General features: G+C 35.8%; 2 long non-coding RNA genes across 4 annotated transcripts; one reads left to right on the top strand and one right to left on the bottom strand.

Moving 5' to 3' along the window:
- Positions 1-1,346: 1,346 nt before the first annotated feature.
- LOC149097111 (uncharacterized) lies at positions 1,347-6,718 on the top strand. Of its 3 annotated transcripts, none has more exons than XR_016204067.1 (4): positions 1,347-2,096; positions 2,904-2,948; positions 5,434-5,514; positions 5,776-5,838. It is a non-coding gene; the product is annotated as an uncharacterized LOC149097111 (long non-coding RNA). The 3 variants fall into 3 exon arrangements; XR_016204065.1 differs by having other exon boundaries at positions 1,400-2,096; positions 5,834-6,718; XR_016204066.1 differs by lacking the exon at positions 2,904-2,948 and having other exon boundaries at positions 1,452-2,096; positions 5,834-6,718.
- A 5,868-nt stretch (positions 6,719-12,586) lies between these two features.
- LOC149097112 (uncharacterized) lies at positions 12,587-13,542 on the bottom strand. Its single transcript, XR_016204068.1, has 2 exons — positions 13,426-13,542; positions 12,587-12,821 (listed from the first exon to the last, which is right to left on the bottom strand). It is a non-coding gene; the product is annotated as an uncharacterized LOC149097112 (long non-coding RNA).
- Between the last annotated feature and the right edge of the window lie 934 nt (positions 13,543-14,476).

Consider the following 14,476-nt stretch of genomic DNA (forward strand, 5'->3'; position numbering starts at 1 on the left):
ATGGCACTTCTCCCCCCTTTTATACTCTCTCTTTTTCCCACTGTACTCCATTTAACTGAGTGTTTAAAGAGGCTAAAATTAAGATGTCATTGGATATGTAATCACCATAATAATATGTTAAGGGACTTAAGGACACTAAATTTTTATAGATGTTTACTTTTGATCTTCCCAGGGCTTCTCAGGCTTTAAACATTGTTCCTATAAAAAAAGGGTTAAACTTTACAGCTGGTCTTACTAAGGAATAAGTAAGTTGATTCTGAAATTCTCTTTTTTACAAATGATCATGTGTTTGATGTTAGCAGGTAAACAAAAGTGAGAGACCCAGTCAAACTTGCCATAAAACATTCTGAGTTTCCCTTAAAAGGAGGTATCTCAAGAGAGTATTTGATATGCAGCCAAAATCATCATAGAAACAAAAACAAACAAAAAAAGAATACACACAAGATGACAAAAGTGATTTTTATTCATAAATCATGTATTAATATAGACGTAGGTACCATCTAAAGAAAATTCTCTTCCCTGAACATTAATCTACTCATTGTTTGCAATCGACTAAGGTTTCGTGGAAGAGGACTTGGGCGAGACATGTTTATTTCAAGGCGGGTAAATAACTAAAATGAATACTTTATCTCAAATTGAAGAACGCAGTAAAACTATGAAATAAAAAGAACTAAAGATATGTTATCACAGAAATGAATTTCAATAGTAAGCTTAAAATGGTTGGCTTGTGGAAAATATGCGGAAAACAATTTTTTATCAGCAGCGGCTTGTGTTTTCTTCCGACGACAGTAAGTCTAATTTGACTAAAGTATCTCCTCCAATGTGCTAGAATACAAAACAAAACTGTACTTACGGCTACTTTCATCATTATGGTCGACCCCATTTTCCTCTGAGAAAAAAAAAAGGGCGGAAAGAATTTTTAACTTATTTGTTTCGCATAAATAACGCAATTCGGTTTAATATTATTTGTTTCGCATAAACAACGCAATTCGTTTTAATAAAGAGTTTGAAATAAATTCTAGCAGTAGAAAAACAAATACTTACGATATAACCTTTCAGTATGGTCTGGTTCATTCTTTATTGAGACGTATAGTCGGGGATCTGAAAACGTGATAACAAAATCAGCTATTCAACTTCCTGTTTGACGGGAGAATAATGAATACGCAATTTCTTAAATATAAAACGCAAAATAAAAATATTCAAAAAAATCACAATTTCTATGAAAGTAGAAGTAACAGTAAGAGTTACTTAAAGAAAGACTCGTGTAGGTTCCATATTTTTACAGAAAATAAACATTTGATTCACAAGACAATTAATTGGCAAGTTTCTGCTCGAAGATTTCTTGTGACGTTTTTGCTAATTTCGACACGAAAAATCATAATTTAAGTCGTAAAAGCACGCAAATATGTACAAATCACTGATTTAAATGATTTTGTACGACATAATTTCGGCGACTTAATGTTTGAGCGCTGTACGAAATTTAATAGGAAGTACTTACCCATTTTGACGTTCTGAACGTTGCTGGAACGAAGTTAGACCACAGCTTGGCGCTTTTGGGAGGAGTTTTATTTGAGTATTTGATAAGTTTTTGACATGCTTCCCCTTGAGATCTTAGTGGTTAAGAACAATTTGAAATGACAGATGACTGATACATTTTCCCTTCTTCAGATCTTAGTGGCCATGAACAATATTGAATGACAGATGACTAACACATTTTGATTACTTATTTGTTTTGTCATGTGAGGACAGGGTAAGGGTAGGGTCATTGTCGTCCCGTCTCGGGAGGAGAACGGTCCAATTCGGTAGTCCTACCTCAATTCCTCACCTTTTTTTGGGATCCGAAGTCCACCAATGCGCATCTCGGTTGTATTCAACGTTTAACGTCACGATTAGCTTAGCCAATGAGCTTCGTTGGTCTATTTCGAATTGGCGTTTTGGTGGAAAAACATCCGAAGCACGTCAATTTTGAAAGAAGTGTGTAAGAGTATGTATGGTGGTTTGTTCCTGTCTACTTAATTCTGCAGGAATTACGGCAACGATCGTCCACATCTATGGAAGCTATGATATTATACTACTGTCCGCATAAAACTGCTAAGGTAAACTACTTACTATTGCCTTAAGTTTAATGGTGATCTGGGAGCGATTTACAATACCGGGCCACTTAAACTTAAGTTTATTTTAGTCTTCGAAGTGAGCTTATGTAGAAACAAAAGAAACAATGTGCAAATGAGTAGCTCGGTATTTCACGAGGTAGTAGTCGTTTTGTTTGAATTACAGTAACTCCGTTTACATACAGCATGTTTTATTGTAGTTGTATAGACATTATATGACATGAATGAAGACAAACTTGAAAGAACTCATAGCGATTTTTAACTAGTGAGACAATCTCAGATAGTGCAGAGTGTAATGTAAAGTTCCGACGGAGTTCTCATAACACAGTTCCTTTATAACCCCTACCATTCACTCCTGGTTTGTTATTGACCTTGCTAGTCAGCTAGGCATTTTGATGATACATAATCTTAGCAGTGTGTATGTTCGATGTGTGTATTTTCATTCACAGCCCAAAAATAACTTACAGTCAATTACCGTTTGACAAGACAGGTCTTGAATTTTACTGTACTGTTTTACGTTGATTTTTGCTATTTCAAAGTAAATAATACATTTAAGTAGCAAACGTGACAATTTTACTCTTCATGCAAACTTTTGTAACTTGATCCTTTTGTATTCCTCGCAAAGTTATGTAAGTTGATACTCTTGTTTTCTTGAAAACACATGGAAGATGTGCTTGTATTTGTTTCGCAGCTGGAGATAAATGGAAAGTTGAATATCAGATGAAGAAATGAAAGAGGAACAATTTGCTTTATTTAACACGCATGTATTTTTCTGTTATTATCTATATTTAGGCTGGATACACTGGCCTTCCTCAAATCGATCTGGACCAAATATAGGTAGGTAATTAGGAGGCGCGGTGGCCTCATGGTTAGTGCACTCGTCTCCGGATCGAGCGGTCCGAGTTCGAGCCCTGGCTGGGGACATTGTGTTGTGTTCTTGGGCAAGACACTTTACTCTCACAGTGCCTCTCTCCATCCAGGTGTATAAATGGGTACCGGCGAACTTAATACTGGGGGTAACCCTGCGATGGACTAGCATCCCATCCAGGGGGGAGTAGAAATACTCCTAGTCGCTTCATGGTACAGAAACCGGGATAAGCTCCGGCCTGATGGGCCACTTGGCTCACATGCAGACTTTACCTACCTAAAGGAAAATTAAAGCAATAGAAAACACATTGTTTTTAGTGCAGAGTGCACTATTGGGATGGTTTGGGGGTTGATGTCCGCTAAAGTACTATGGCAATATGGCACTATGGAAATAAGGTGTGAACTTTAATGTTTATTTAATTAATTAATTTCAATTAATTAATTAGGCTTGCAGGAAGGGGGCTAGGGCAGGGAAGGTACTTGTGAACATTACGTAAAATAAGTGGTATATGTACCTACACTACTTCTTTGGTCGCTTCAAAAAGCTTTATATTTGTTTCAGAAAACCTCTTGCTCTCCTTGTGGTACTTTTCTCGTTAGAACAAAACCAATATTTGTTCTAAACGCATGCACAGATTAATAAGCGTTAATGTCAACTACATATCAAGTGGAAAATACATTTCATACAGGATCACACACTAACGTTGAGCGCTTTTCCTTGTGGTAGAACCCAAACAAGTCATATGCATGTGTTCTAGCATCGATACAAGAATGCTACTGTGACTATGTGTCTTTTGGAATTACGTCTACCTTAGTTCAAAAAATGTCATGCGATGTTTCCAAACTACATTAGTGCGTTTATTTTATCCTTTGTTTCTATCAAACAGACCAATATGTTCATACCCACAACTGAAACTTTTCCAAGTAAGTAGCATTAAAACTTGTCAAATTGTACAAAGAAACCCAGGAAACTGCTCAAATATTACTGCAGACTTTGTGGCGCCTACTGAAAGCATAAATTTTTTCAGTCTCTGAGGAGACTTGTTCACTGATGTCGATCAAGTAGCGCTGTTTACTTTCAATGCCTCTTGTTGAAATACTTCTCAGTTGTATTAATCGATATCAACGTGTATTTTAAATTTAAGTGGTTTTATTGTTAACGCCAAAGGTGGCAACAGAACGTGCTGTTCCGTGACAATTTGATAATTCTAAAGATTAGTTCTTGTTTATTGGTCAAAAGAAAATTTGCATGTTAAATAAAGCATATAATTCCTTTTCCATTTCTTCATCCAACATTCAACTTTCCATTTCTTCATCCAACATTCAACTTTCCATTTATCTCCAACTGTGAAATGAATACAAGCACATCTTCCGTGTGTGTTCAAGAAAACAAGAGTATCAGGTTACATAACTTTGCGAGGAATACAAAAGGATCAAGTTACAAAAGTTTGCGTGAAGAGTAAAATTGTCACGTTTGCTACTTAAATGTATTATTTAATTTGAAATGAGCAAAACTCAGCGTAAAACACTATAGTAAAATTCAAGAACTGTCATCATGATGTCAAATGGTAATTCACTGTAAGTTATTCTTGGACTGTGAATGAAAATACACACATCAAACATACACACTGCTAAGATTATGTCTCATCAAAATCTCTAGCTGACTAGTAAGGTCAATACAAACCAGGAGTGAAAATACACATACCAAACATACACACTGCTAAGATTATGTCTTATCAAAATCCCTAGTTGACTAGCAAGGTCAATACAAACCAGGAGTGAATGGTAGGGGTTATATAGGAACTGTGTTATGAGTATTCCATCAGAGCTTTACGTTACACTCTGCACTATCTGAGATTGTCTTACTAGTTTCTTTATTGTATGGTTCCAGGAAATATTCATAACCCTCGCACCTCCCAAGATTTTCTGTTTCAGGGGGCTTCATGGTACTTCTCCCACCTACTAAAATTTCCATGATTTTTACACTTGAGTCCCCTACTCCTTGGAGACTCCTTACTCCATTGGTTTCCTTGTTGTTCAATGTATTTTAAATGATGATTCAAGTGGGAGAAAAGGAGCTTTTTTACTTTAAATCACCCCTTGGACAGGATCTGAAGGTTTGCGATGTAAGAAAATTTGTGCTGTAGAATTGTTATAAAACAAGGACATTCCATCTCACTGGCAAATAAATAAATCATCAGTATGTGAGTATTCTAATTTAAATTAATTTAGACAAGAAATTATAATGCCATGTAAAACCATGGGAAATAAATAAAGAAATCACACACTTAAGCTTAATGTAGACTGTAGACTGTTTACAGTGTGTGGAGTAGCTAAGTGGCCTAGTACAGGAAATTTTGCTGCAAGATTTCTGAGTATTTTCGCGCATATTTCAGGCACTATTATCACTGATCACTCTAATCTGGGTATCATTGGAAATATCTTTTCCCTTTAGAACTTGATTACTGATGATGCCAAGTTTGATGATATCAGAAGTGGAACATTGAAGGCCAACGCTTGTCACAGCTGGTTACAGGTAACATGGGAGTCAATGGGTTTATAATTGTTTCTATAAGAAAGACTAAAAATTTCCTGACAAAGAACCGTAAAGGCACCCGAATATTGCAACTACAGATTCTGTGACACCTAATGAAAGCGTAAGTTAATTTATTTAATATTTAAGGGGACTTGTTTACTGATGTAAGATTATAATTAGTAGCACTGTTTATCTTCAATACTTCTAGTTAAATCATTTTTCAGTTGTATTAATTGATATCATGTTCTATATTAATTTTAGTAATTTTATTGTTGACAACAACAGTGGCAACAGAATAAGAAAGTGCCTTATGTCTCAGGTTTGTATAATTGGCTGACATTCTCCCAGCCCTCCACAGGGCTGTCAATAACGGCTGAAACTTGTAACACCTGTTATAACAGAGTATATTTGATGGACCCATGATGTTGCGGATGAACTGGCCTGTAACTGATACAATCCACTCGTAAAGTAACAAGTTTTCTACAATTGTGAAGATCAAGGCTACAGGTAAATTACAACTAAATGACAGCCCTGCTCCAAGTGTTTAGATCATTGAGGTTATATAAACACAGGAAAAGTACTCTATTGCTTAGATATATATAGCTGATACATAGTGGGAAGTACCTACTTCTGCTTGCTTCTGGTTTATAATGATCTTGGTACAAATTTACTAGCTAACTTAGGTTTTACCCTCAATGCCAAATTTATGCAGACTGAGAAACCTTCATATGATTAAATTATATTATTTTTTTAGCACTTCCTCGTTGATTCACTTTTATTTTAGGAATAAATAAAATAATCCTTAGTAATATCCATATAACATAACCTTAATCAATTAAAACAGCTTTCAAATTTACTTTATTGTAAACATTTAGCAATACTCATTTTTAATCAAAAATTATAGGGTAACAATAGGGTAATAGCTCCAAATATGATGGTATGTTAGCTTTAATTTGTTTCTCAGATACGTTTTATCTTGTCATTTTGAAACATTTCATTCCCCCCCCCCTCCAATTATAGGCCTCTCCATTTATAAGCCATTTATTAGCAATGAAAATACAGAGGGCATTTCACTTGCGGAGTCTAAGGGAATGGAATGTTCTGGCCGAGAAAATTAAGAACACTAAAGCAAGTGATAGTTTTAAGCAGACTCTTACAAAATAGTTTTGGATACATTTTGAATAAATTTTGAATATGTTTTGAATTTAATTATGTCATTAATGTGTGGTTCTAGAAAATATCCATATCCCCCCCCCCCCCCTTCAGAGGGTTTTTCCTAGTTTGACGCCCCAGCCCCCAGGATTTTCCATTCCAGGGGGCTTCCTGGTACTTCATGGCTAGATTTCCCCTGGAGTCGCATGTGCATTCACAGTACTAGATGTTTTTCAGTAAGAATTATTTTGTTTGCATGTCTACAAGTGTTTGCAAGTTCTGATATTTTGTTAATAGTGGCTAGTTGTCGTTTGCATATGATGTAGAACTTTTCTAGAGTGCACAATTTGCATCTTTTAGTTTTCTTGGAATATGACTGTGCTCTGTCCAGGATTTTCCATTTGATCAATGTAGTCCATTATGGCTTTCTTTAACTGCCATACATGTTTGCTGAGCTCAGTTTGACAGCTGTACATGTATGCAACTAAACACAAACAAATTCTTACTGAAAAACACCTAGTATTGTGATTGCATGACTGTGTGACTTCAAGGGAACTCTATGTAAGCCAACTAATTAACGTTGTCATCCAGATCCTGATGAGTGGGAAACACTACCATGAAACAGTTCTGTTGATTGAACAAATGAACAAGAATTAGTCCAGTCCACTTTCTTTCCTTAGATGAAGCTCCAATACTGTTGGGCATTCTCAAGGGCAATTCTGATGTCCAACATATTCAGTGTATGTATGTATATAATGTATGTAAGGCAAGGCTGTGCTCTAAGAAAATTTCCAGGGAGCCCTTCGAGCTCCCAATCATTCCAGCTAGGGTGTCCAGCTTTCCAGGCAGGTCACCCAAAACTAATTAATTAGTCAATTGATTAATTAATCAATTTATTAAAACTCCTAATTAAGCCATGGTTAAATTAGATAATAATTAACTGAACCATGAAATTAAATTATACAAGTAATTTCCAAGCTTTTTGGGTTTTTGTATGGTGTACACTATCAGATTACTCCTGGCAGCTTTTTACTGACAAACAAGTTTCATTTTCTTATGTTATCACAAAGTATATTAACAGAGTTTTGCAGAAAGGCTGATTAAAAGACCAGTGATCACAACTCAAAACAGAAATGCCTTTAAATTGACTTAAGCATATTATTGAATGTTTTCACCTGATACATTTACACTCTTGAATGCTGAAACTTAAATTTGAATTTAAGTACTGTATTTCAGTCAATGAAACTGATCAGTCACAAATTTCCAGGATACGAATGAATTCTTTTCATTCGTTTTGTGTGCCTTCTTTCAAGTGCAATCACAGATTCTTTCAATTCATCTCCAAGGTTACTTTTCTTTAGCTGGCAGTCCAAGATTTCATACAGTATGCCGAGATTTTGATCTATCATCTTCTTAAAAATTTTCTTTCTCAAATGTTGATCGATCTGGACGACTGTCATTATGCAGACTCAAAGTCATGTGATATGCGTAAAAAGTGATAATACCACCATACCGACATGTTTTCGCATCATGAAACTCATTCATAGTTTCGTGCTAAAATGGTCCAAATAAAAATTAATCCTCCCATTCAGATAATTTACGTAAAAATATCTAGTTTGATCAAGAAGTCAATTTAATGTATCCGAGTATTTTTAGAGAGTTAAACTTTTCAGAAGATACATGAAAGCTCTTGCAACAATCCGGCCAATAGAGCAATTTGATAGTCTTTACTAAGCTGTGGGATTTTCAAAAAGAATTGTTTCGACTTTTTTTATCGTTGCAGAAAGCCACAGAATTACCCAAAAAGCTACGTCTTAAATACTTATCATGTACTTTAACCAAACTTTCACACACAGCAGAGTGAGTTGCTATTTTTAGCCGCCACAGTTTATTATAGCGCACTAATATAAAATTTATTAACGCTAAATTTAGAATCACTTAAAAGTTTCATCAAAGATTACCAATTGAGAATTAACTCTTGAAATCGTTTCTAGAAGTGCTTACGGTATCTGCTGTGGTACCAAATATTAACAAAATGAAATTGCTAGCAAGTCACCACTATTGTAGTTTTGTTTACCCAATACTTGATTGTTTGCATACTTTAACCGATTTGCGAAAAATTGTATATATGAAGAATTTTGTATATAAATAATTAAGTGCTGCACCATCGAAAACTTTTGAAACACTAGAACATATCAGATTAAAATAATCTCCAGGGAAAATCGAGATTTTCAGTTTGCATTATCCGTGTGGTTTCTCATGTGTGAAGTCAAGTGTGAAGGGTAGATCACGTTTCATGTTAATTCATGTGGAACAAACAAGCTTGAAAAATAAAAAGCATGTTGTGCAAAAGGATATTTTTCTGCGAGTAACACTGTCAATCGACCAAATTTATAATTTTACAATTGGATGCTAGTAGAACTGGTAACAGGGAACAGGAAACCGGGAACAAGTGTCTGGGAACAAGTGTACAGTGGTAATCCACCTAAGAATTCAACATGGCGAACAAAGGAAAAGAAAAGGGAACAATTTGGGGAAATGTGAGGAAGTGTTTTTACGGTTGTAAACGTGAGTTTCTACCGGCTGTGTTTTAACAGATCTTTAACAGCACGAGAAGAACATTTGAAGAAGAAACACTTTGATGCTGAAGAAATCCTAACCATCACGTTACATCATACAACTGACAAAGGACACATAAATTATGACATACTTGTTCATGCTCTTATTCACTCATGCCCATTCTTGTACGTGCATTGTTGTTCATTTTATACTTAAATTAGCACGTTATCACAGGCTGTGCCCCCAGATTATGTGCCCAGTACATTCTTGTTAGAGAGAGGCGCGGTGGCCTCATGGTTAGTGCACTCGTCTCCGGATTGAGCGGTCCGGGTTCGAGCCCTGGCCGGGGACATTGTGTTGTGTACTTGGGCAAGACACTTTACTCTCACAGTGCCTCTCTCCACCCAGGTGTATAAATGGGTACCGGCAAACTTAATGCTGGGGGTAACCCTGCGATGGACTAGCATCCAATCCAGGAGGGAGTAGAAATACTCCTAGTCGCTTCATGCTACAGAAACCGGGATAAGCTCCGGTCTGGTGGGCCGCTTGGCTCGTATGCAGACTTTTACGTTCTTGTTAGAGCAGAGTCCGATTGGCATTGTGATAAACGAAGCCTGAAATGGTGCCTGGGGGAAAAATTGAATCAGTATTATCACAAGCTACATCCTCAATGGATCAGGCCACAGTGGTTCTTAAATACAATTTCAAGCCATCATAATCTACTCACATCTTCTCATTTTGTGTGTGAGCTGTCGTATCAATTTAAAAATAGCAACATGCAGTAGGATGCCGACGAGGAGCATACATGACCATCTTTGAACGTGGGTCGACCGCTGTCTTCACATTCGGCAACTAGCATGGCGGCCTTTCGGAGATCGGCAAGTCAGCTGGCAAATCAGGTGAGCAACAGATAAATAACCTATGGCCTAGCTGCTTTGTTAAAGACAAACTATATGAAGAAACGAGCAAGGAATATCCCACAATAATGCTAATGTTGGTGAAAGATGACCCCAAAAAAACAACTGCGTGACACTCAGTATGTTTTCAGATGACATGTTGTCACATATCAGACATTTTGTACCCAGTCAGCAGTCTGCATTTTATACTGACCTGTTGGGAAAAGATGTGATAATACCAATTTGACTTCCTGCCCAGGCATTATTTTATGTTTTGTTGAACCCAGTACTATGTTGGACTCTGGGGCACATCGGTAGAAACCCACGTTTACAACTGTAACACTTCCTCACATTTCTGTTCCCTTTTCTTTTCCTTTATCCGCCACAGAGGTCCGCCATGTTGAATGCTCAGGCAGGTTACCACTGTTCACTTGTTCCCAGACTCCTGTTCACCGTTCCCCATTACCAGTTTTACTAACATCCTTTTACAATCTGTCGCCCGCTTTACCACAGCACTGAGTGGCAAACAAGAGAACTGGGTGCCCAGCCAGGCAACCAGTATTTTTCTTAAGTCGCCCGAGATCAAATGTTGGTCGCCTCAGGTGACTGGGCGCCATTAGAGTACAGCCTTGTAAGCCCACCCAAAACCCCTTATATTGTTATATAAGCCTAGGGATTTAAAAGGTATGCACTTATAGATATTTTGTTCTAAAGAAAATGATATTACAGGGTGAAGGAGAGCAAGGGGTTTCCTGAAACATATAATTATATAACTTTGATGTTATCAATAAAATGAGATATAGTGCTGTAGTTGTAACATATTTCATGTAATTGATACAGGTGCATGTACCTAATCCGTCTTACTCTCTTAATTAAAACTCATTGATTAAATAAACATTACAGTTTACACCTTACTGTCTTATTGCCTTATTGTTGGGTCTTAGTTCCTGTAATTACTGAAAATTATGTGAAAATACTTGGTTATAAGACGCACCAAAAAGTTGAGAGTTAACAAAAGGATGTGATGAATCTGAGAACAATTATCCTTACACAATTGACATGTGAACTCTTTTTGTCAACGTAAACAAAAGGGAAAAAGTCAGACATTTAATGACATACGTAAAAACAAAAGCTAAAAGTGCACACCTGTAACAATAAACATACATGTACAGCGCATACATGTTTATTTGAACCTTCCTGCTCAGGAAACATGCCTCTATTTACAAAAGTACTTAATAAATATTCAATGATCCAAATGTGTCCTATAAAAACATCAATCACCTGACTACATCCTCCTTCATTGAAGCCAGCGAAATAACAAACAAGGCAGCTGGAGTTTTCATTTTAATATTTTAGAGACTAATGGCTTTCTGTCAAGGAATGTATATTTAAAAATTATGTTTTGTAACATTAGAACTTAAAACCAACTGTTCATAGCAAAATTGTCATCTAGCATTCCATGAAATGTAGCTAATTATAACTAAACAAAAGAAAGTTTCTAAGTTTCTAGCAATTGTTATTACATTGTAACTGTACAATATAGTACTATCATATAATGTAAACAAGACTCTTGTAGCCTTGCTGATCGTGTGCCACATTATTGCAGCTCTGTTCTAAAATCCAGTAGTTGATCAACAGGTAAATTCAGCCACCATTGATGATGTCATGAATAAACAATAGTTCTTATAGTAAAAAATGTATTTTAGTAGTTGTTCTCTTCCTTGGATTAAGTTCTTCAGTGTTAGTGTTTGTCAATCATTATTGTCATTTTTTCCTGGGCATCATTGCTAACGTGCTGATTACATAAAAAATATTCGACTACATGACTAGCCAACTTGAAACCCAATTTGTAGTCGCCAGTTGCATTGTCAGGTTGAATAAATTGTAACTGCAGATAATTCTGAAAGTCTCCATGGTCACCTGGTCCAAAATACTATCGTTTTTGATATAATCTTGACCATATTAATCTTATGGAAACATTATTGTAGACAACACAGTATCTACTCCATCGCTTTCACCATTAAGTTCAATGTTAAAATGCCATTTTCTTGTAACATGTAGTATTTCTTTGCTATGTTATTCCACTCAAATTAGAACTAGCTTGTTGAGGTGTCCAACTCCATTCTCGCTTATAAGACAAACATCTTCAGGATCAAGCTGACAATTTATGTGATTGTTCCAATTTTGAAGAGGTAATATGATGCTGTTCAACAATTCATCTTTTCAATAACATACAGTACATCTGAAAGAAAAACAAAGACTTATTAACAACAAATGGTATAATTTACTTTTAACAACAAGTGCATTACTACATTGTATAAGGAATTATAAAAATTATTTTCAACCAGATCAGATATTCCAAAAAGGAAAACGCCATTCTTCTTTACTTTGAAAAGCCTTTCAAACAGGCAGCAGTTATTTTTTACTTCATAGGCACTTTAACAATAAAGTCATTAACTGTACAATTATTGTTGTTTTTTTTTTCAACGAACATAATATTAACAAGAATCAGGTTTCTGACATGGAATACTTCTGGTGCTAAATCTTGCTATCTTCTTATAATAAAGTTTGGAGTAATGCTACTTACCTTCAATTATGACATTTCTTCCAATTTTCTCTCATGTCTCTGTGAACACAGCTTGCTTATTCCAGTATACATATATCAGACCAGGAACAACACCAACAGACTAATTCTCTTCTCTAAAAAGAAAATAAGGCAGAATACAGTAAACATTGTGAAGACCCATTTCACCATCAATTGTGGAATTTCAAATGTAATGCATCATTCAGTTAACTATGGCTACACAGCATTAAACAGTAAGACAGCGACACGATAATACAAGTAAATAACATTTCACAACGTTTATGTTGCATACTTCTTAGAAAACAGTCCTAAGAAAATACGCACGCTGATTGGTTAAATCTCACGTGTCTATTAAACAATTAGATTATGAGCTCGAGTTCTATGGTATGATAATTGACGAGGACGCAGCCCGAGTCAACTATCATGCATAGAAATCTCGAGCTCATAATCTAATTGTTTTAGTATAAATCTACTACTCGTTCAAAATGTTATCTAAATCCTCTTCACGGACACTTTGAAAAAGCCATGAAGCGACCGTCATTTTGTTAACAAGCGCACACTGCTACGCTACTTACTATCTATCACAGAATAGATAGTGAGCAGTATAGTCAATCAAAGAACGACATTCATGATAGAACCTCAGTAGATTTATACTAAAACTCGATAGAATGACGGTACATGTTTTCTATTTCTTAAGAAGAATAAAAAATACCTGCTTACCTTAAATTAAGACACTGATGACTTAAATGATCCCCTCTCCCCTAATGGGAAACTGGATGGGGAAAAGGGGGAAAATACCAATTACTTCCGACTTAAATTTCACAATAATTACCCCAATACCCCTCCATAATTTTTTTTACTGACGTAATTCCCTATTGACACCTATCCAGACTGCTTTGTGGTCACTATAATATGTCTCTAGTGTACCAACATCTATATAATTCCGTCCAATGTTAGTGTAAATATGATCAATAATCTATTACAAGTCGTATAGTCATTGACTACTTGACAATAACCATATTCTGAAACCATTAAGTTATATAAACCACTCATTTGTTGCTTATTCAGCCAATTAACATTGAAATCCCCGATTATAATATGAAATTGCTTAGAACATAAAGTGCTGGAATGTAAGTGCCTCAACGCCTCATAAAGTTGTCTTACAGGAACACTGGGCGATCTGTAAACTCCAGCAATTATAACATGTGGTAGACACTCCAATTCTGTGACTGTAATTTCTACACCAAAAGCATTCTGGCAGTTAGGATATCCTACTTTACATGAAAGACAACAGTAAATGGCAGTCCCATGAAATGGCCTTTGATTTGACAAAGTCATTGCCTCGTCATTTCTAAAAAGTGTGTATTTCTCAATTTCAAATTCTTGAATTCTATCTAAAACACTCAGTCTTGTCTCTGAGAAAACAGCAACATCTGGTGAATAAAACCCCAAATAACGCTTGACATCCAAAAAGTGTTTATGTAGTGACCTCGCATTTAAAAACATTATTTTCACAAAACTTTCATCTTGTTGGTTTATTGATTGTAAACGTGGCTTAAGATAAGCACTTGTTCTTAACCTATTCATCTCTTCTTCAACTTTACTACTGACACAAATTTTCTCTTCATTCAAATTTGTTATATACAATCCCTCAAGTGTTGTAACTCTACTTAATGCTACGTAATGAATATGTGGAATTTTTCGACTTGCTTCAAGATTAACCACTACTTCTGTTTCTGTGTCTCCTTGTGCTCTATGAATGGTTTTTGCA

The sequence above is a fragment of the Orbicella faveolata genome, unplaced genomic scaffold (assembly GCF_042242905.1).
Source record: "Orbicella faveolata isolate gen_17 unplaced genomic scaffold, um_ofav_v1 contig_47, whole genome shotgun sequence".
Classification (NCBI taxonomy): domain Eukaryota; kingdom Metazoa; phylum Cnidaria; class Anthozoa; order Scleractinia; family Merulinidae; genus Orbicella; species Orbicella faveolata.